Source organism: Ambystoma mexicanum, chromosome 14 (genome assembly GCF_040938575.1).
Source record: "Ambystoma mexicanum isolate Mex_15411 chromosome 14, UKY_AmexF1_1, whole genome shotgun sequence".
NCBI classification, from domain to species: Eukaryota; Metazoa; Chordata; class Amphibia; order Caudata; family Ambystomatidae; genus Ambystoma; species Ambystoma mexicanum.
The window spans coordinates 435,784,914-435,808,058 of NC_090940.1; the positions used below are offsets into that span (position 1 = coordinate 435,784,914).

Below are 23,145 nucleotides of genomic sequence, written 5' to 3' on the forward strand. Positions count from 1 at the left end.
ATTACAGCAAGCAAGGTGTGCGGGGGACTCCAATGCAACTCCTGTTCCACTTGTTCGCTATAATCGAACCGTATGGCCCATTTGGCAGAATTTTTGGTTGTATGATCATTTCGTACAGCCTAAATTCAGTCAAATGGGCCATATGGTCAAATATATTCGGTCAAATTGGCCAATACCTTTTCATTGTGGGCCATAGTTCTCAAACCATCTTATTCACCTTTCCCACATGTGGCCTAGAGCCTGAGTATCTGACATGTCAAATGGTAATGGATTGCGAAGTGCAGCTGCGCCTGGTGCTACGCTCCCAGACTGTTCTGCATTTGACCTATGGAGGGGTTAGATAGGGAGTCAAAGCATTTTTGTAATAATTTAGGAGGCAAGTATAGCGTTCCTGACTTGGGCTCTGAATCCCTGTGCATTTGATGTATGTTCAGATGTTGTTTTAGGGCTGTACCTTGTGTGCAATCTCTAGTGGTAGAACTTCACATGATGTATACGGGTCACTGTACTGTTGCCATCTTGTTGGAAGATGTTCCTTTCACTATGAGTGACTAACCTGGTGCATTCCACATAGAGTCATACAAAGGCCTTAAGGACTGTCTCAGTGCATGTTTCCATCCTCAGAGAAATAGTGACCATGAAATACACACATTCAAGTTCACATGTCAAATTCAAGGAGGATTCATGGACACGTTGTGACAAGGCATCACCAGCTAGTCGCTCACTTGGAGGTTGTCTATCTTCTTCATTCCATAAGAAACTGCTAAAATAGCTGCTTCCACTAACAGCCATTCTCACCCTGACACGAACAGAAGCAAAGGCAGAGCCCCAGGCTTCAGACCTAGGCGGGCATGCAGTTCAAATCAGACTCAATGTATCACATCTGCCAAGCATCCAAAGGCAAATACAGAACCACGCATGAACAACAGGAATCCGTCGCATGGTAAATGCAGTAGGTGTGGCCAACTCTTTGATCACAAAGGAACATGCCTGACACTGGGACAGAGGGGTGGTAATTGTGACAAAGAAAATCACTTAGCACAAGTGTGCAACTCAGCTCCAGTAAAGAGAAATTACAATTTAAAGAAAAAATAATGAACTAATCTTATTCGCAAGATGACACCCAGATATGAAAAAACAAGGGGAGGTCCTGGGAGTTCATCTGCCGAACATTCGTCCCGGTTACGAGTCTTTAGCTCACTATCTTTCACAGAGGAGAAATATCCTAAACATATCAGTCTTTGTCCTGCCCTGGGCAGTCTAGCACCGAAATGCTAGGCATTTCTCCGATGAACAAGAGTACCAACAGCAACCCCAGACACGTATTTCAGCCTCTTTAAGAATAGTGAGCAAGGGGTCCACATCTGGGTTCCCCTAGTAACTGTGAATGGATGGCGAGCTAAAGAATCTGGTTGAGACTCCAACCCGGGATATAGGCTGGTAGAGAGACACTCCCAGAACCCCCCTTACTTATGCATATTAAGTAGCTTTGGGCTTTCACCCTAGGTTACTAGGGTAATCCAGACATGGGAGCCTTGCTCACTGTCCTTAGAGAGGCACAGCTCCACCTCACTGACGAGACCCAACCAGGCCTAAACACGTGCCTGGGTTTGCTGTTGGTACTCTTGTTCAGAAGAGAATTGCCTGGCATTTCAGTGCAGGACTGCCTTTGGGCAGGATAAAGACTGATATTTAGTGGAAATGTCTCTTCTGTGAAGGGATGGTGAGCTAAAGAATCTGGTTGAGACTAACCCGGGATATAGGGTGATAGAGAGACACTTCCAAAACCCTGCCTTACATATGCATATTAAGTAGCTTTGGGTTTTCACCCTAACTTACTAGGGTGATCCAGATGTGGAACCCTTGCTCACTGTTCTTAGATAGGCACAGCTCCACCTCACTGACGAGGCCCAACCAGGCCGAAACATGTGTCTGGGTTTGCTGTTGATACTCTTGTTCAGAGGAAATTGCCTGGCATTTCGGTGCTGAACCACCCTTGGGCAGGACAAAGACTTATATATAGTGGAAATGTCTCTTCTTTGAAGGGTTGGTGAGCTAAAGAATCTGGTTGAGACTCTAACTCGGGATATAGCCCGGTAGAGAGACACTCCCAAAACCCCCCCTTACTTATACATATTAAGTAGCTTTGGGTTTTCACCCTAAGTTACGAGGGTAATCCAGACGCGGAACCCTTGCTCACTGTTCTTAGAGAGGCACAGCTACACCTCACTGACGAGGCCCAAGTAGGCCGAAAAACTTGTCTGGAGTTGCTCTTGGTACTCTTGTTCAGAAGAGAATTGTCTGGCATTTCAGTACTGGACTGCTCTTGGACAGGACAAAGACTGATAAGTAGTGGACATTTCTCTTCTGTGAACTCCCAGAACCCCCCTTACTTATACCCAGATATCCCTCACCATTTCCTAACCCTGATAGAGACCCTCGGGAATACATCAATTCCGAAAATGATCTTGACATTCTCGTAGGTGATCGGCCGGCCAGGTTTGTCATAGACACTGGTGCTGACGCGGCGCTGAACATTATGGGCCAGATTCTCAAATATGTGCTCAAATGCGCTCATTTCATTTGCGTTCATTGAAGAAATGCTCATGTCACCTTATTCTCAAAGGATATCTGAGTATTTCAGTAGGGGCTGGACAATAGCGCAATGATGTGCTGTCCAGGCCCGTTCCACACATTTGTGTCGGGCGCGCACTCCTGACATTGATGAATGATAGGCTCTCAGCAACAACGTGGTTGCTAAGAGGTCATTTTCCTCAGACAGGCAGTTAAAGGGCCAGTCTCGGTGAAATGATAGAGAAAATAAAAAAGCATTTCCATCCCATTTCGGGAAGGGAAATACTAGTGTGACACACACGGTTTAATCCACAGTTCTCACACTTCAAAAGCAAATCATGATAGGGTCAGAAATGACACTGACATGATTTGCGCCTCCGCTTGCACCTGTTCAGAAGAGGCGCAGGGGGAAGACACATGTTTCTGGGCATTTTAAAGAGCATCCCGTTTGTGAATTTGGAGCGCATCATGGTGGCGTTTCTCTGTTGTAGCCCTGTGGTTACAACGTCTGGTGCCATGTTAGATGCGGTCATTCCGATGCCCTTTTGAATTGGGCTGCTACTGTTTTGGGCACAAGTGAGAAGAAGATTTAATAGCACATCCCCTCACCTGTGCCAAACAACGTTTGGAGAATCGCCCCAATGTGTATTTCCGAATACAAGAAAATGGTACGAACACCCCCGCTGACCTGCTTGGAACTGCAAGTATACCCAGGGGCAGCCAAAGGTCCTGTCACCAATCACAGAACATTCCAAATGATACTTAAGAACAAAGAAAAGTGGTAAAACCAGAATTTCTCGTCTAACAATGAGCGGTCCCAGGCATTAAACTAACGACAGTGTTCAACAGCCATTGTGGTAGTCATTGCAGCTGTACCGTTTGCCGTGAAGCATTTTCATCTAATTGTGTTGCAATTTCCCACTCTATTTCAAGGTATTGGTTGCTTGAAAGGTGATCCTATCGTATTTCACATTGACTAATCCTTGACACCCGTAGCCCAACACCACAGCTGAGTACCCATACACTTCCAACCACAAGTTGAGAAACAAAAAATGAAGACTGTTGCAGAATTACATCATAGAAGCAACTTCAGATTCAATGATCAAATGGTGTCACCAGGCTCAGACTGGCCTATAGGGTGATAGTGCAATGCCCGAACCAAAAACACAAAATGCTAGTGAGCACCAGTTTTGGGGGGCAGATGCACTTTTTGGCCCATGTGGGCCAGTTTGATAAGTTACTTCATCATGCGGCTAGTAGTTTTGATCAGCGTTACTGAATAACTATTCTTTAAAATGCACAATTTGCAACACATTTTTTCAAAAACCTCCTCCTTGGCTACTATTTAAACAGTCTGTCACAAAAGGAATGAATTGCCATTTGCAACCGTGGGCTGCTTTTTCATTGGTGCACGAGACAATTGTATGTTTTGGTCCGACCCTGTGTGGCAGTGCCAAAAAGGAATACAATGAGTGACATCCATGTCTGCGGAGACATGGGGCAAGCAAACAAAGCTAAAGAGAGAGGGAGATAGAGAGAGAGAGAGAGAGAGAGAGAGAGAGAGAGAAAGAGAGAGAGAGAGAGAGAGAGAGAGAGAGAGAGAAATCCTGGCATGCATCTAGATGACATGATTAGCCTAAGTCATTGGTGCTCAGGTATTTTCAAAGCTTGACCTAAACAAAGGTGATCACCAGATAGAGCTTGACTCTCAATTCTGCTATATACCATTCTGGACTCACTTGGGTCTTTGCAGGCATGAGCGGTTGAGCTTTGGTATTTATTGAGATATTCTAGAAAAGTATTGCTTCAACAAAGGGAAGATATCTTGATTTTTGGCGATACACAAGAACAACACAACCACGCATTGCCAAAGGTATGCTTGGCTCTCATGTCAGCAGGATTGACTCTCAAACTCAATAAGTGTGCGTTTCACATGTCACGCCTCAAGTTCTTTGGACATATTTTCTCTCAGAGAGGCCTGGTCCCTGACCCTGATAAGTCAAAGCAATTTCAGAGATTACGATTGCAGTTGACTTTGGTGATGTCTGATCCTTTTTGGGGCTGGCCAGCTACTGTGGCAGATACATCAAAGATTTCACAACCACAAGTACCTCGCTGCGAGAGCTTACAAAGCAAGAATTACCTTTTCTGATGCTCCTCTCAATGTTATGAGGCTTATCATCAAGTAAAACTATACATTGCGTCGGCGGATCACATGGAATATTTCAATCCCTCCCTGTCCTGTACACAGAACTAACTGTTGACGGCAGCCTATTTGGGTTGGTTGCCAGGATCTATGCGATCACGTCAAAAAAAAATACAGCATATTTATTTCTTTAAACCCTTTTAACTGCATAGCCCAAGGACAACACGTTTTTCTTGGAAGCAAGACCACGCAGCGGCACAAAGGTTCGAATCCCGATCCCGCGCTTAGAAACCACAACGCTGGTATTAAGCGCATTATAAATGAACAATTAAATAAATAAATAAATATATGCAGGGGAGCCCCCTCTGGATCCCCCTCATACCCCTTTAATATTTATTATCACCCTAACCCACCCCCCACATATATATGCAGCGAGATTCTGCATTTTAAATTCTGTATTTTGGGCTTCGGTATTTTCGGCCGTGCAGTAATGGAGTGATACCGGTTGCAATACTTGCTCAACATAAACCTGGTGGTGGCTCGGAACGAAATGTGATTGTATATGCCAGTAATAGCCTCTCAGATATGGAACATGCATAGACACTGCCTAAAAAAGAGGGCTTAGCAGTGGTAAGGCCCTGCAAACATGTTCACATGTTTCCCATTGGCAAGACCATAGTTATTGATAACCAGGTCTTGATCACTATCCACGACAGTCCAAAATACAAAATGCCCCCACAAATAGAGAGGTAGGGCTTAGGTCTACAAGAATATGACTGTCCCATAATTCATAAACCTGGAAAGAAATTCAATCCAGCGGTCGTCATCTCCAGGCACCCAGTATCCACTGTATCCCAGAATATCTCACTGGCTGAAGAGTACATCAGTTTCCTTACTCAAACAATACCTTCAGGGCCAGCCTCAATATCCCTCATTACTGAACATATCTTCAAGGATCCTACCCCGTGTAAAGTAAAGGAACACATTTCGTCACGATGGTGGCATTTCAGTTCACTAGACAGCAATCTTGTTGAGGATGTTGTGCTTACTGACATGCTTGCCTTCAAACAAGTGAGAGATGACTGTGTGTGTGTCGGAAGAAAGTTATACTCATGAGAGGACCGTGTATGGTAATACCCATGGGGCTGCAGTAAGATATCATTGACACGGCACATGAAGGACATATAGGATTCGTAGCCCCGAAACAACAGATAAGAGACACCAAGTGGTTCCCTGGCCTCGATGCCATGGTGGAATAAACTGTGAGTACTTGACATATGTGTTATCGCATGCCAAGACCTGAGAAACCTGAACCTCTACAAATGTCGGAAAGGCCTGAGTTTGTATGTAGAGCAGTTGGAATTGACTGCCCCTCAAAGACAGTAAACATCTGCTAGCACTCAGGGATGAATATTCCAGATTCCCCATCGTCCAGATTGCATCGTCAACATCAGCAACAGCAGTTATTCCTACAATGAATGATATTTTTTCTGCTTGGGGGAATACCACAGATTCATCAGACAACAGACCTCCTTGCAGTGGGCATGAGTTTGCTCGGTTTATCTGCTACATGGGCGTGGAAAACTGAAAAATAACTCTGCTAAGGCCACAGGTGAATGGCATGGTTGAGAGACGTATGGGAAGCATTCAGAAAGTAGTTGAACAATATGAACAGCGACCCGTATCATTGAATCAAGCACTGCGCAACAAGCTTCAGGATTATCGGAACTCGCATCAAAGCACAACAGGCAAATGCTCAGCAAAACTGATGTTGGGAAGGAAACAAAGACGAGATTACCCCATGTCCCTATGAGAGATGCTAAATCTCACAAGGTGGTCTCAATCTGTGATCAACGTCGTAAAAACACCATGAAGAAATATTCAGATACTAGAAGGCAGGCAAAACCTTCCTGACAGGAAAGACCAAATCATTCACCCCACGGTACACCCCCGAGCTAGCCTCCAACAAACGTTCAGTCAGAGCCCTAGAGAAATTGTGGTGCAAAAACCATAACTCAGGAGACCTCAACCACCTTAAATCTCTGTGCGCAAACCGTAGGATTCTGATTACCAAGGCCAAAGCTGCTTACTACTCCACCACCATTGCAGCAGCCTCTAACAGGAGCAAAACATTCTTTGAAGTAGAAAAGCATCGTACCAAACCCTAACCTGACCCTGAGGTACCAGCAAGTCAGGAAAATGCAACAGAATCAACACATTTAATATTGAAAATATAGACAAAATCGAATCGAATCAAACTCTCACAGCATTAGCATCCCCTGCACCCTGGCACGCACACTGCCCCTCTGGATCGAATTCTCTCCTCTCTTTTACACAGATCTCCTAAAAAGGATTGCCTCCCTCAAACCTACTACTTACTCTGACAATATAATTCCAGCCTCCATCATTAAACAATCGAAGGGCCCAGTGCTCAATGCGCTCCTCAACATCATCTTTGCTTTCCTAGCAGAAGGATCATTTCCGCACAACCTGAAGACTGGTCTCATATGACCTCTTATGAAAAAAAACAACCCTAGATCCGGACAACCTGTTTAACTACAAGCCCATTATGAACCTCTCGTTTCTTGGCAAAATCTTGGAAAAAGTAGTTGCTGCACAGCTAATTGCCAGAATCGAATAACTCCATCTCCTAAATGACCCCAGTCAGTGTTCTGCCCAAAGTGTATCATGGTCCCCTTTTGCAATGGCGCAGACGGGCTAAAAAACGGTGGTGTGGAAGGTTGCCCAGAGCAATTGCCAGTGGTTTAGATTCATTCTAAACCTTCCACCCATCACTTTTGTGGTCAGTTTGTTTCTCCTTGTGAGAGAGGGTATGCCCAGACGTGGGTCCCTTGCTCGCTGAGCCACAGGGAACCAGGCTGCACCTCACTGAGGAGGTCCAACAAGGCCGAAACATGTCTGGGGTTGCTTGGTTTTCTGTGCAGAGGGGACCTGGCCTAGCAGTTCGAGCTAGGCTGCTACCTTCGGTGGAGGCAGCTGGTGACTGATTTGCACATGGCTGGTCCCCTTTTGCAATGGCGCAGACGGGCTAAAAAACAGTGGTGTGGAAGGTTGCCCAGAGCAATTGCCAGTGGTTTAGATTCATTTGAAACCTTCCACCCATCACTTTTGTGGTCAAAGTGTATCATCGAGACAGCCACCGTCTAGGTGGTGGATGATTCCTGCCAAATCATGGATAAGGGGTGGCTCATGCCTCCTCATCCTCAACCTCATGGCTGCATTTGACACTGTCGACCACTGCATCCTTCTCTCCCTCCTTGCTGACAGGATGGGATTCTCTGGCACTGTCCTGAATTGGTTTACCTTCTTCCTCTCAGGCAGACAACAGGCTGTCCAGATTAACTTGTTGCGATCTAACCGACTCCAGGTCACCTGCGGAGACTCCCAAGGCTCCATTCTCTCACCAATCCTTTTGGGCACTCTCCTCAAAGATCCCAATATAGCCATCCACCAATACACAGACGATACTCAGTTGTACATGAGAGGAAATAGCGCACAGGACATCATTAATCTCTGCGATTGTCTAGCCATCATCCAGTCCTGGATTGTTGACAGCCTACCTCAAACTAAACCCATCCAAGACTGAATTCATCATCGGTCCGCCCGATAAAAAACAATGTGTCCAGCAATTGCTCAATGATATGCGCCTAGCAGGATTTGACCCACAACTCTCAGACTCAGCAAAATCCTTATGCTTCCCCAATGGCAGCAATCTGAGCTTCCAGAAACGCATAGCCAAGAAGGCCCAAATAACCTGGCTGTACCCTTCGAAAAATCAAACCCTTCATCCTGCTGCAGGAATTCCAGACCATAGTACAGGCCCTTGTGGTCCTGCAAATCAATGGGGGAAATGCTCTCCTGAAAGGGCTCCCATGTGCTCACTTGGCTCCCATAAAAGCAGTCCACCACGCTGCAGCACGTCTTATTACAGGAACATGAACATTTGACAGAATTAGCTCCATCCTTTGTGAACTACATTAGCTTCGACTCCAAGCCAGGATACTGTTCAAGACTGCTCGTATAATCTACAAAGCAGCCACGGTTAGCACACCAGCGTACCCGACGGCTCCACATATCTGGTGGCAAACGCTCCTCGCTAAGCAAATTGACCAACCGGCTTGAATCACAACTTGTCCGCAAAGAGAGGACCCACAAACAATCCTTCTCTTGTCATGTACCCACCCTTTAGAACTCGATCCCGGTGTTGGCTCGGAATGACCCACAAATCTCCAATTTCGCAAATCTCCCAAAACATGGCTCTTTCAACGACACCTGACCAAGGACTAATTCTAATGGGTGCACATACCGACCCACAGACCTCACAGTACTGCGCTACTGTTACAAGATGCCAGCCGAAATGCTGGCAACACACAATCTGAACAGTGCTCCACTACTCTCGAGCTAGGTCAGCACTTTAAATAATAAAATAAACAAATAATAATAAAAAATAGGTGATTCTGTACATGTACACCAGCTGCAGGACAGAAAATCAGACTCTTTCTTTGATCCGGTGCCATTGACAATTAGGCATGTTACAGGCTCAATGATAACAGCAACAACTCCTAACGGTATCATCACAAGAAATGTATCTCACTTTGAAAAATAACATGAGATTGATCACAATAATTAATCCCTGATACGAATGATGGTTAGCTCAGTGGCCTCTGTAGAGGAATGTGGAGGAATGTGGGGGAATGAACGAATCTGGGATGAGGCGACTGATTAAGAAACCTACACGACTCATAGAATACATGTGATACTAATGATAAGATCAATGCCCTAGAAGGTACTTTATTAAACCCAGGAAAGAGGTCCCACTATTGAGGGTTTAATCTCATCTGATTATTCCCAACGCACTGCGTCATCTGACGCACCCAATGAGGATCAAAGGTGGGAAGCGGGGAAAAGAAAACAATGTCATGGCAGAGAATGTGGCAGTACGCAATGAGAAAAAAAGGAGGAAGAACCGTCGCGATTGGGCTCTGCGTTTCTTTATTCACTCATACACGCCATCTTGAGGGAGTCAAGCCCTAAAGGTTAGCTAGCGACTAATTCCTATAGAGAAAGGGCGGTGGCAACTTATTTGCAAAATTTGAATTACCAGAAAATAAGCGGCTGATAATTACAGCACCAGCCACAAACATTCAATTACCAGCTGTGCATGGAAAGCACTGGCCAGATGGCAACCCTATTTACAGATGTTAGTAGGTATAGAAGCTAGCGTAATTGATGAAGACTATAGAGGAAATGTGGGTGTGATCGGGACCAAGCTTTGGAAATGCAACAAGGCGACAGGATGACCCAATTGATTGTGAAAACATGTGATGTCCTAGCGTGGAAGCTGTGAAGTCGCTGGAAGGGACAGAGCACGGGCAACAAGGGTTTGGTTCACTAATGTGGGAACAAAGGAAAGCGGAAAAAGGTCAAAATAAGACAGTTGCCTTCATTAGGCCCCGCCTTTACCCAAATTGCAACTCTAAACTGGATATCTCCTGAGTTTGCACAGTCTCAAAGAAAGTATCAATTTTTACATTCTGCGTTTGTATAGATACAATCCTGGTAGTGGGACTGTAGATGAATCAAGCGTTTGTTACAAGGAAGCAATGTCTGTTCTACTGAGCTATGCAGTGATGAACTAAATCTACAGGGAGGCAGGCGATACTGACTTCAGTTGCTTTTGCCCAAGCATTAATGGAATTAGCACATAGACATTTGACGGCAGCCATCTTTGAATGCAAAAATGCAAGCAAGCATCCCGGTAAGATCTATAAGCCTATGATATGTAGTTTCATGAAGTGTTAGAGCAGCCAACCTGGCAACAAAGACATCCCGAAAACTCTAGTTAAGCCGTTACCAGTTACTGAAGTCCCTTTCGAGAGAAACGCTATAGATATTATTGGAACTTTGCAAAACCTCAAGAAGTGGATGCAAAGCTGTACAGTGCCTTGGATAATGCACGGCTATTCCCACGTGGGTTTCCGAATAAGGAAAAATCACATCCCACAACATCATGAAAGGGCTGTTCCTGTATTTACAATTGAGTAAGAAGAGGCCCTACAGAGTTACCGATTGATCAAGGGACATCGTCCATGTCGAAATTAATGGATAATTTGAGTAAGCTATTATGGATTAAAACTCGCCATCCCATATTGACAGACTCGTAGAACGGTTCAATCAAACACTCAGCCACATGCTCTGCACATGTGACGACAGAGCAAGATGTGGGATGCACTGCTTCCCTGGGGCATGACTGCATTGCAGAATACTGCACAACCCTCAACATGCTTTTTGTTGCCCGAGTTAGTCTATGAACGAAAACCCCAAAATGTAATGGACATTCTGGAGTAAGGAGGAGGAGCAAGAAAATGATCGCCCCACTATCTTAGTGTTTGACCGAAACACTCATGAAGGTTGTGGCACAGCTAACCAAAGACAACATGGAGACAGCCCAACTTCGGTGCAAGGGCACTCATATTTATCAAGTGAAATACTTCATCATTTACAACAACTAAGGTTGAGAGAATAAAGGGGAGAGAGAGAGAGGAGTCACAGAAACTGCCCCATGATCACACAGACCTTGGACATAGAGGTAAAGACGGAAGCCAGGCCAAGAAGGGTCCCTTATGCTATTAAAATAATGATGTTCTACTTTTTCAGTTACAAACCATCATCATTATTCTTCAGTAATGTTACAGAGGACAAAGACTTGCTACCTTCTGTTCTTTCTATGAAAGAGTGCTGGTGAATGCGATCTCCCCAGACCTTCAGAGGAGGACTAGGCTCAAGCTTGGGTAGTCCTATGACACGCAGTCCGGACATTCTAAGACATTCTAAGAGGGGCCCCTGCCGGGCAGAGCGACTCTGATCATGTCCCGGCTCATGCTTCAGTTCTGTCAGGACCCCAAAAGAGGATACAGATGAAGGATGCTGCTTCACCACTGTGGGGTACAGGTTAACCTTGAAATTGGGAGGAAAAACAAACCTGTTCCTCTCTTATTGGCGAAAAAGGTAGATGTGGCCTGATCAATGGAATTCAGATGCCAGTGGCAACATTTGGCCCTGTTCAAGCAGTAGAGTAACCACGGTTTCAGCTGAAGTGCTATGCCCTTGCACTATATTTTCTATCGCAGAATGGTTCAAAGGATCCTGCCTGTGTTCTCCTTGGTACCCATCCATGATATGATATGATACGATATGATATGATATAATATGGCATTTATAACGTGCCATAATGCTGAACATTTCATGGGACATAAGTGTCATCATGCTTAAATGCTTGGAATTCAAGTACGTTCTTGCTCTTGAAGCGCAACCATTTTATTGAATCATGCGTCCTACGGTTGGCTTCACAGTACCTCTGTGCTATGCCAGCTTACTATGCCTTCGCGGCGGAACGTTTTGGTGAAATTGACTTCTGTCAAGGTGTACAATATTTCACAAGTGTCAATGTCTACGCATCCTGGCAGTGCAAGATTTAGATTTAGAGTAACTTGATTATTGTAATAGTCTCCTTGCTGGCATCTCTGTTTCCAACATTTAAAAGCCTCAAACCATTCAGAAGGTGCCATTATGGCAATGTATGGCTTTAAAGGAAGAGAGAACGTCACCCCTTCTAGGAAGGCACCTCACTGGCTTTTCTGTAAGGCACCGGACCTCATAAAAAATTGTAACCTTCGCTCACAAATGTAGGACTGGGACGGCTCCGATTACAAGGGACTTACGTTCAAATGATGCCAACAAACTTTACCAACCATGTTTTAAGCTTCAGAAATGCGGTGCCACAATGTTAGCTACTGTGGCACTAAGTGCCTGGAACTCCTTACCCGTTGGCATCAGGACAATCCTGCATCTACTCCAGTGTAAACAACCCCTGAAGACCCACCTCTCTAACTATGATTGATGTTCTTGCTTTGACTGATTGATGTTTTAGGTCCAGCAGTATGATCAGTATACTTTTGACGTTTCTGATTGTTAATTGCCCACAGATTTGCTTTCCTCTCCTTTGTCTTGTTTGTTTTGTTTGGTGTTTTATGTGTGCCCTGAGGCCTGTGGGCGTGTGGCGCTATATCAAAATTAGATACATACAAATAAATAAATACATAAACTTGGAACTGTCAAGATGCACAGTACCCTATTAGTGGAAAGCATTCCAATATAGAGCACGCCTTCATAGTACCTTAGAAGTATCTACCTTAGAAGTATCTAGATTTACAGGACCCTGGCAAAGCTTTATAAAACCAAGTGTCAAGAGCTGCAGCACCTTGGTATTGCAAAGCTGCACAGTGCCTTATAAGTGAATATTTACATTGCCCTAGTATTGTATAGTTTGAATATTTACATTTCTTGGCTATTACAAAGCTATTGCAAAGCTGCACTGGTGTTGTAAAGTTGCACAGTGCCTTAGAACGTCAATATTTGCATTTCCCTGGTGTTGCAAAGCTGCACAGTGAAAGCTGCACAGTGCCCTAGACGTGTGACTATTTACATTGCTCTGGTGTTGTATTGTTTGAAAATTTACATTTCTTGGCTATTACAAAGCTATTGCAAAGCTGCACAGTACCTTAGAAGTGTGGATATTTACAATGCCCTGATGTTGTAAAGTTGCATAGTGCCTTAGAACGTCAATATTTGCATTGCCTTTGTGTTACAAAGCTGCACAGTGCCTTAGACGTGTGACTATTTACATTGCTCTGGTGTTGCAAAGCTGCACAGTGCCTAGAAGTGTGAACATATGCATTGCCCTGGTGTTGCAAAGGGGCACAGTGCTTTGGAAGTGTGAATATATGCATTGCCCTGGTGTTGCAAAGCTGCACAGTGCCTTAGACGTGTGACTATTTACATTGTCTTGGTGTTGCAAAGCTGCACAGGGCCTTAGACGAGTGAATGTTTACACTGCCCTGGCATTGCAAAGCTGTACAGTGCCTTAGACGTGTGACTATTTATATTGCCCTGGTGTTGCAAAGCTGCACAGTGCCTTAGAAGTGTGCATATATGCATTGCCCTGGTGTTGTAAAGCTGCACAGTGCCTTATAAGTGTGAATATATGCATTGCCCTGGTGTTGCAAAGCTGCATGGTGCCTAATAAGTGTGAATATATGCATTGCCCTGGTGTTGCAAAGCTGCACAGTGCCTTAGACGTGTGAATGTTTACACTGCGCTGGTTGTGCAAAGCTGTACAGTGCCTTAGACGTGTGCCTATTTACATTTCCCTGGTGTTGCAAAGCTGCACAGTGCCTTACAAGTGTGAACATATGCATTGCCCTGGTGTTGCAAAGCTGCACAGTGCCTTAGACGTGTGAATGTTTACACTGCACTGGTTTTTCAAAGCTGTACAGTGCCTTAGACTTGTGACTATTTACATTGTCCTGGTTTTGCAAAGCTGCACAGGGCCTTAGACAGGTGAATGTTTACATTGCCCTGGTATTGCAAAGCTGTACAGTGCCTTAGACGTGTGACTATTTACATTGTCCTGGTGTTGCAAAGCTGCACAGTGCCTTAGAAGTGGGAATATATGCATTGCCCTAGTGTTGCAAAGCTGCACAGTGCCTTAGACGTGTGAATGTTTACACTGCGCTGGTTTTGTAAAGCTGTACAGTGCCTTAGGCGTGTGACTATTTACATTGACCTGGTGTTGCAAAGCTGCACAGGGCCATAGAGGGGTGAATGTTTACATTGCCCTGGTATTGCAAAGCTGTACAGTGCCTTAGACGTGTGACTATTTACATTGTCCCGGTGTTGCAAAGCTGCACAGTGCCTTAGAAGTGTGAATATATGCATTGCCCTGGTGTTGCAAAGCTTCACAGTGCCTTTTAAGTGTGAATATATGCATTGCCCTGGTGTTACAAAGCTGCATGGTGCCTAATCAGTGTGAATATATTCATTGCCCTGGTGTTGCAAAGCTGCACAGTGCCTTAGACGTATGAATGTTTAAACTGTGCTGGTTTTGCAAAGCTGCACAGTGCCTTAGATCTGTGACTATTTACATTGTCTTGGTGTTGCAAAGCTGCACAGGGCCTTAGACGAGTGAATGTTTACACTGCCCTGGTATTGCAAAGCTGGACAGTGCCTTAGACGTGTGACTATTTACATTGCCCTGGTGTTGCAAAGCTGCACAGTGCCTTAGAAGTGTGCATATATGCATTGCCCTGGTGTTGTAAAGCTGCACAGTGCCTTATAAGTGTGAATATATGCATTGCCCTGGTGTTGCAAAGCTGCACGGTGCCTAATAAGTGTGAATATATGCATTGCCCTGGTGTTGCAAAGCTGCACAGTGCCTTAGACGTGTGAATGTTTACACTGCACTGGTTTTGCAAAGCTGTACAGTGCCTTAGACGTGTGCCTATTTACATTTCCCTGGTGTTACAAAGCTGCATGGTGCCTAATCAGTGTGAATATATGCATTGCCCTGGTGTTGCAAAGCTGCACAGTGCCTTAGACGTGTGAATGTTTAAACTGTGCTGGTTTTGCAAAGCTGCACAGGGCCTTAGACGAGTGAATGTTTACACTGTCCTGGTATTGCAAAGCTGTACAGTGCCTTAGACGTGTGACTATTTACATTGCCCTGGTGTTGCAAAGCTGCACAGTGCCTTAGAAGTGTGCATATATGCATTGCCCTGGTGTTGTAAAGCTGCACAGTGCCTTATAAGTGTGAATATATGCATTGCCCTGGCGTTGCAAAGCTGCACGGTGCCTAATAAGTGTGAATATATGCATTGCCCTGGTGTTGCAAAGCTGCACAGTGCCTTAGACGTGTGAATGTTTACACTGCACTGGTTTTGCAAAGCTGTACAGTGCCTTAGACGTGTGCCTATTTACATTTCCCTGGTGTTGCAAAGCTGCACAGTGCCTTACAAGTGTGAACATATGCATTGCCCTGGTGTTGCAAAGCTGCACAGTGCCTTACAAGTGTGAACATATGCATTGCCCTGGTGTTGCAAAGCTGCACAGTGCCTTAGACGTGTGAATGTTTACACTGCACTGGTTTTGCAAAGCTGTACAGTGCCTTAGACTTGTGACTATTTACATTGTCGTGGTGTTGCAAAGCTGCACAGGGCCTTAGACAGGTGAATGTTTACATTGCCCTGGTATTGCAAATCTGTACAGTGCCTTAGGCGTGTGACTATTTACATTGTACTGGTGTTGCAAAGCTGCACAGGGCCATAGAGGGGTGAGTGTTTACATTGCCATGGTATTGCAAAGCTGTACAGTGCCTTAGACATGTGACTATTTACATTGTCTTGGTGTTGCAAAGCTGCACAGTGCCTTAGAAGTGGGAATATATGCATTGCCCTGGTGTTGCAAAGCTTCACAGTGCCTTTTAAGTGTGAATATATGCATTGCCCTGGTGTTACAAAGCTGCATGGTGCCTAATAAGTGTGAATATATGCATTGCCCTGGTGTTGCAAAGCTGCACAGTGCCTTAGACGTGTGAATGTTTAAACTGTGCTGGTTTTGCAAAGCTGTACAGTGCCTTAGACGTGTGACTATTTACATTGTCCTGGTGTTGCAAAGCTGCACAGTGCCTTAAAGGGGTGAATGTTTACATTGCCCTGGTGTTGCAAAGCTGTACAGTGCCTTAGGCGTGTGATTATTTACATTGCCTTGGTGTTGCAAAGCTGCACAGGGCCTTAGACGTGTGCCTATTTACATTGCCCTGGTGTTGTAAAGTTGCACAGTGCCTTAGAACGTCCATATTTGCATTGCCCTGGTGTTACAAAGCTGCACAGTGCCTTAGACGTGTGACTATTTACATTGCTCTGGTGTTGCAAAGCTGCACAGTGCCTAGAAGTGTGAACATATGCATTGCCCTGGTGTTGCAAAGGGGCACAGTGCTTTGGAAGTGTAAATATATGCATTGCCCTGGTGTTTCAAAGCTGCACAGTGCCTTAGACGTGTGACTATTTACATTGTCTTGGTGTTGCAAAGCTGCACAGGGCCTTAGACGAGTGAATGTTTACACTGCCCTGGTATTGCAAAGCTGTACAGTGCCTTAGACGTGTGACTATTTACATTGCCCTGGTGTTGCAAAGCTGCACAGTGCCTTAGAAGTGTGCATATATGCATTGCCCTGGTGTTGTAAAGCTGCACAGTGCCTTATAAGTGTGAATATATGCATTGCCCTGGTGTTGCAAAGCTGCACGGTGCCTAATAAGTGTGAATATATGCATTGCCCTGGTGTTGCAAAGCTGCACAGTGCCTTAGACATGTGAATGTTTACACTGCGCTGGTTTTGCAAAGCTGTACAGTGCCTTAGACGTGTGCCTATTTACATTTCCCTGGTGTTGCAAAGCTGCACAGTGCCTTACAAGTGTGAACATATGCATTGCCCTGGTGTTGCAAAGCTGCACAGGGCCTTACAAGTGTGAACATATGCATTGCCCTGGTGTTGCAAAGCTGCACAGTGCCTTAGACGTGTGAATGTTTACACTGTGCTGGTTTTGCAAAGCTGTACAGTGCCTTAGACGTGTGCCTATTTACATTTCCCTGGTGTTGCAAAGCTGCACAGTGCCTTACAAGTGTGAACATATGCATTGCCCTGGTGTTGCAAAGCTGCACAGTGCCTTAGACGTGTGAATGTTTACACTGCACTGGTTTTGCAAAGCTGTACAGTGCCTTAGACTTGTGACTATTTACATTGTCCTGGTGTTGCAAAGCTGCACAGGGCCTTAGACAAGTGAATCTTTACATTGCCCTGGTATTGCAAAGCTGTATAGTGCCTTAGACGTGTGACTATTTACATTGTCCTGGTGTTGCAAGGCTGCACAGTGCCTTAGAAGTGGGAATATATGCATTGCCCTAGTGTTGCAAAGCTGCACAGTGCCTTAGACGTGTGAATGTTTACACTGCGCCGGTTTTGCAAAGCTGTACAGTGCCTTAGGCGTGTGACTATTTACATTGTCCTGGTGTTGCAAAGCTGCACAGGGCCATAGAGGGGTGAATGTTTACATTGCCCTGGTATTGCAAAGCTGCACAGTGCCTTAGAAGTGTGAATGTATGCATTGCCCTGATGTTGCAAAGCTTCACAGTGCCTTTTAAGTGTGAATATATGCATTGCCCTGGTGTTACAAAGCTGCATGGTGCCTAATAAGTGTGAATATATGCATTGCCCTGGTGTTGCAAAGCTGCACAGTGCCTTAGACGTGTGAATGTTTAAACTGTGCTGGTTTTGCAAAGCTGTACAGTGCCTTAGACGTCTGACTATTTACATTGTCCTGGTGTTGACTATTTACATTGTTCTGGTGTTGCAAAGCTGCACAGTGCCTTAGAAGTATGAATATATGCATTGCCCTGGTGTTGCAAAGCTGCACAGTGCCTTATAAGTGTGAATATATGCATTGCCTTGGTGTTGCAAAGCTGCACAGTGCCTTAGACGTGTGAATGTTTAAACTGTGCTGGTTTTGCAAAGCTGTACAGTGCCTTAGACGTGTGCCTATTTACATTGCCCTGGTGTTGCAAAGCTGCACAGGGCCTTAGACGTGTGCCTATTTACATTGCCCTGGTGTTGCAAAGCTGCATGGTGCCTTAGAAGTGTGAACATATGCATTGCCCTGGTCTTGCAAAGGTGCACAGTGCGTTTGAAGTGTGAATATATGCATTGCCCTGGTATTGCAAAGCTGTACGTGCCTTAATATATATGTTCTTATCTATATATATGGTTTATAAAAACCTTTGTACAAAAATACATACACTCGTACAATCAATCTCCTATCCTTAACATTTACATCATATAAAAATGGAAACGAAGGAATGGAGAACCTTATAAACAGTAATAACTTTAAAATGGAAAATCCAAAAACCATGAATGATCTCCAGGTCCCTAAACTCCCCTTAAAGCAGCCTCCATCTCCCCATCAATTACCCGAAAGGCCAACGTTCACCATATTCCTTATAAATTCGTTTAATAAAGTGCACTAGTGCTATTATCATTGTAGGATGATTTCCCATAAGAACTGTCACATTTACATTGCCCTGGTATGCAAAGATGTGCTGCACCTTAGAAGTGTCGAGATGTATTGCAAAGCTTTAAAGTTCTTTACAAGTATCATGATTTGCAGCACATTGGTTGTTCAAAGCTGTATAGTGCCTTAGAAGTGTAAATGTTTACAGTGCCCTGGGAGTGCAAATCTGTGCAATACCCCTGGAAAGCAACATCTCAGAAGCACTGCCATCCCTTAAAGTACCTGGGAGTTGCACAATTTTAAATTGTCTCAGAATGGCCAGCCTTTTCAAATATATTTTTCCCCTTTCAGACTTTGTCAGTGAGAAGTATCTCCAGGCCCTAGTAACTGCGGTCCACATCTAGATACTGAATAGGATTTAGGACAAAATACAAGATACTATGGACGTATGGGCATGGAGAACAGAACGACTGATGGAATCCAGTTCTGTGGGTTTATGTTATGTCATGCTATGTGTGATGAATTGCCATCTGGCAAGGGTGTGAAAGCCCAGCTTTTTTGATTTGTATTAAATAATACATGGATGGGGGTAATTCCATCTCTGAAAGGGTCATCTGCATATCAGAGTCCTCTTTCATAAACTCGATCCCAAAAGCATAGTGTGTATCTGTGTCCTGCTGCACCAATTTCCTAATTTGCAGCGCCTGCTCTACCAGTTGCACAGAGTAGGTTCAGAGGTCGAATCCGCCCATTTGACAGCTGTAGTGACGGTCAAGTCTATGCAGTGCACAGTGGCCCAAACTGGTGACAGGGTAAACTCTAAAGATAAGCTATTCCCAAGGTAAGGCTTGTTGCATGGCACTACTTATGATCACTGCAGCCACATTCAATATATCACTCACGTGTCAGCTCTATGGGCTCAGTTCAGCAGTGGAAGGGTTATGTGTATTCGTTCCAGACAAGTATCCCCCTGACTAATCGCAGGACTGTAGCCTTGGGAGATTGCCTCTCTTTGTTTCTTTCGTAAGGGCAGGCTATATCCTTTCCCTAGCAACAGTCCCTCCACAGGAAGCTGGCCTGCGAATAGGAATCAAAGGGTACACCCATTCACAATGGACAACACCTCACACCAGGGTGTTGCATTTCTAACAGCATGTGATTCTATTGAGAAGGGCAGGGTTTATGTAGCCAGGAAGACGTCTGTACAGTTTGTGGAAGATTCTGCCATCTTGCTTCTCTCTGCCTCTCTCTCTTTCCTGTACCCTCCACTTCCTGTAGCACTAAGCACTTTGGGTATGATGTCAGAAAGTCAAAGTGCAGTCATTTCAAGAGCCGGAATTGGACCCCTAAAGCAGGCTAGCTTTAGTCCAATCACCTGTCAACTTTTGCCTTTAAAAGAAGGGGCCTCACACCCTGGAATCCAAACCTAGAAGATTTCACTGGAGCCTACTGACACAGCAGCACTTTCTAAAGTCCTCCAGCTGTGAGGTGAATGCAGGTGTTCCAAGGCAGAGGCAAGCTCTGTCCCCTAACCATCCCCAGGGTCCATTGGGGGTGAACTCTGCTGATGGACCAAGACTGCATCTCTGCCAGCCACTATGATGCCTAGGGCCTCACTGTGTTATAGGACCTCTGAAGGTGTGTGCGAGCCTCCCTTGTGTTTGGGAGCCAGAGAAGAGGACTAACCATGGCCCTTGAGACCCTAGAGTGGGGCGCACAGCTCCTGAAGGCCTGAACAGCCAAGATCCCTGTGTGTTTGATGCCAACCTGCTGCAAGCCCGTGATTCGTTCGGGGGTGTTCAACATTGAACAAACCTTCAGAACCCTTCCAAGCTGCTTTATGTTCATCTCCCTCTGAATTGCTGTTTGCTGTTCGACTCCGTCTGCCACTGCACCATGCCTGTTGAAGAGTGTTGTTGCCTCAACTGAAACCAAAGAAGAACTGCTACCTTGCATTGCTCGAGTCACTGTTCGAAGTACCAACTTCTTCATCACCGCTGCTGTAAATCGATTGACCTGATCCTGTGTCCCTTGATCAGAAAACTCCAAGGCTCTGCTTTCAATCGACTTGGCTGTGCATTGTGGTACCAGCTCAACCGCTGTCGAACCTCAGCCGCCGACTAAACCTGGTGACCGCTAGATCCATACAGTTTAAGTAGATGCTCTGAAAGAACCCCAATCTGCCACTGGACCATCGCGACTGCCGCCTACTCGAACCAAAAAGAGCTTGCGAACGACACCAAGTAGCATGGTTCAGCACCGTCTAACTGCCAAAATATTTGCAAAGTTATTACTGACTGATATCTTCCCCCTGGTCCATCTTTGGGCCCCAGGCAGGACCTCTGGGCCAGTCCCCCTCTTCCTATGGGAGTGGGCCAACCTCGCCTTTTCTCTCCCGATGTCTACCGCTAAGCTCCTCTTCCTCTGAGACTTCAATATTCATCTTGACTCTCCTGATGTAGCCACTTTACTCTTCTCCAACCTCTGTGACTCTTTCCTTCACCATTCTTCCCTCCGGTCTGACCCACCCTGGATAAGCTCATCTCAGCAGACATCCATTTCTCTTACCGTCTCAGTACACCTTTCTCCTGTTCTGACCATGCTCTCCTCTCCTCTGGAGCTCCTGGTCTCCCCCCGGCCCAGTCTCTGCCCGCATTGCCAGTCTCCCTCGCCATCATTTGACCAATGAAGAGAGTGTCAATTGCTGCTTTTGCCGCCTCTTTCATTCCTTCTCCAACCCCTGCTATTGATTCTCCCACCGACTCAACCCTTGCTAATGTTTAGGTCTCCATCTCCAACAACCTTGACACCCTTGCCCCTGCCATGAGGATCCGCATGAAGCCTGCTTCCAAGTGCAATATTTGATATGATCCCGACCTTTCCTTGCTGAAAATCAAGTGCAGAGTTGTGGAGCAGAAGTGGTTGACTTCTAGCACATCCTCTGACAAACTGGCCTGTTGCCTGCTCCAATGGCAATACAGATTCTCCATCCACTCCAAGAAGTGGGCCCATAACCAAGCCAGCATCTCGACGGCTACCAACAACACGGCTGAACTTTTCAAAATCTGTAAGGAACTCAGCAATCCTACTGCAGTCTCCAATTCTCCTCTTCCTTCCCAGGCCCTCTGCACAGCTTTGGCCTCTCATTTCACATCCAAAACTCAGGACATCTTGTTCGCATTCTGCTCTACCCCCTCCCACCTCCCCCACCTGCTCACAGGCCTCCCTCAGCCCTCCTCCCTCCTTCCCTCCTACTCTTCTTCTCACCCTTAGCACCGGATGAGGTCACCAAGACATTCTGCTCTATGAAAGTCTCCTCCAAACAAGTGCTCCCCTGCTCCTCCAGAACTATCAAGGACAACATTGCCTCCCTTGCTCCCTCCTTGGCTGAGTTCTGCAACCACTCATTTGCCACTGGATCCTTCCCATTACCCCTCAAGCACTCCCTTGTGAACCCTCTCCTAAAAAAGCTGCCTGCGGACCCTTCCTGCCTGGCTAATTACCACCCTATCTCTCCAGTGGAGTATCCAATGTGGTCAGATCCAATGAGCACATTGGCTTGGGGCGTTGGCATTGGCGAGTACACTTTAGGAAGATGGAGCCTTCATCTTAAACACACGCGGTCACTCCTCTGGGGCCTGTGACGGGAGCAAGGATCCTAATTGGACCGCTCCTTACACTCTTACCACGACCTGTTGACAAACTGCCACAGGCCCCAGAGGAGTGACCGCGTGTGTTTAAGATGAAGGTTTTCAATTTAATTTAGGACATACCAAAGTACCTTTACATTTACTGTAATCTCTTTTCCAGAGAATTTCAAACTTTTTGGCTTATTATATGCCTATGATAGAGTGCAAGGGACAGGAGTTCCCTAACTGTTGGAAACCCTTTTTTTGTTCTCATGTTGTTATTGGATTCATGTGCCAGGATCAATGTTTTCTACCCCGCACTTTGAATCACACTAAATTATAATTTGTATTTTTTCTAAACCAGATAATATTTAGATCCACACTACTTAGGGAGTGCATTGTGTCATCACACTCCTATAATGCACCCTTTACCATAAATCGCTCTTTGGAACTTGGGTCCTGCGAATAAAAAGGTGGTGCTATGGAGTTGGCAAACTGATTACTGCACTGAAGGAATACGGGGATGCATCGTGGCCAAAGCGCACACTCATCCCCACACTACTACTAAACCAGCAGTAATCCCATTCATAAAGAGGAAACAGGCACAGTCCGGAAGGTGGACCTCCTTCGCCTTAGTGCAGAACGAGGACAGACTATATCTTCAGGAGGGCCGCACGCTGATAACAGTAGCAACCCAAACAACCTAAGTACAATGGTTACAAAATAAAACAATGTCCAATCAAGGTTCTATAGAAATATAGACTTTTAATCAAAAAATGAAATATAACCAACCAGAGCTGTTCCTTAACCTGTGGGTTGCTGGGAGTGCCAATTCAGGGTCTCCGGGGAAAAGGCGAATCCTTCTGTTCTGCATTGC

General features: G+C 45.4%; 1 protein-coding gene and 1 long non-coding RNA gene across 5 annotated transcripts in view; one reads left to right on the plus strand and one right to left on the minus strand.

Annotated features, from left to right (window-relative positions):
* LTBP2 (latent transforming growth factor beta binding protein 2) overlaps positions 1-23,145 on the minus strand; it is a 1,918,131-nt gene that overhangs the window by 1,622,825 nt on the left and 272,161 nt on the right. The gene's annotated exons all lie outside the window — the stretch shown is intronic.
* Positions 1-23,145, plus strand: part of LOC138527309 (uncharacterized) — a 46,824-nt gene that overhangs the window by 21,177 nt on the left and 2,502 nt on the right. The gene's annotated exons all lie outside the window — the stretch shown is intronic.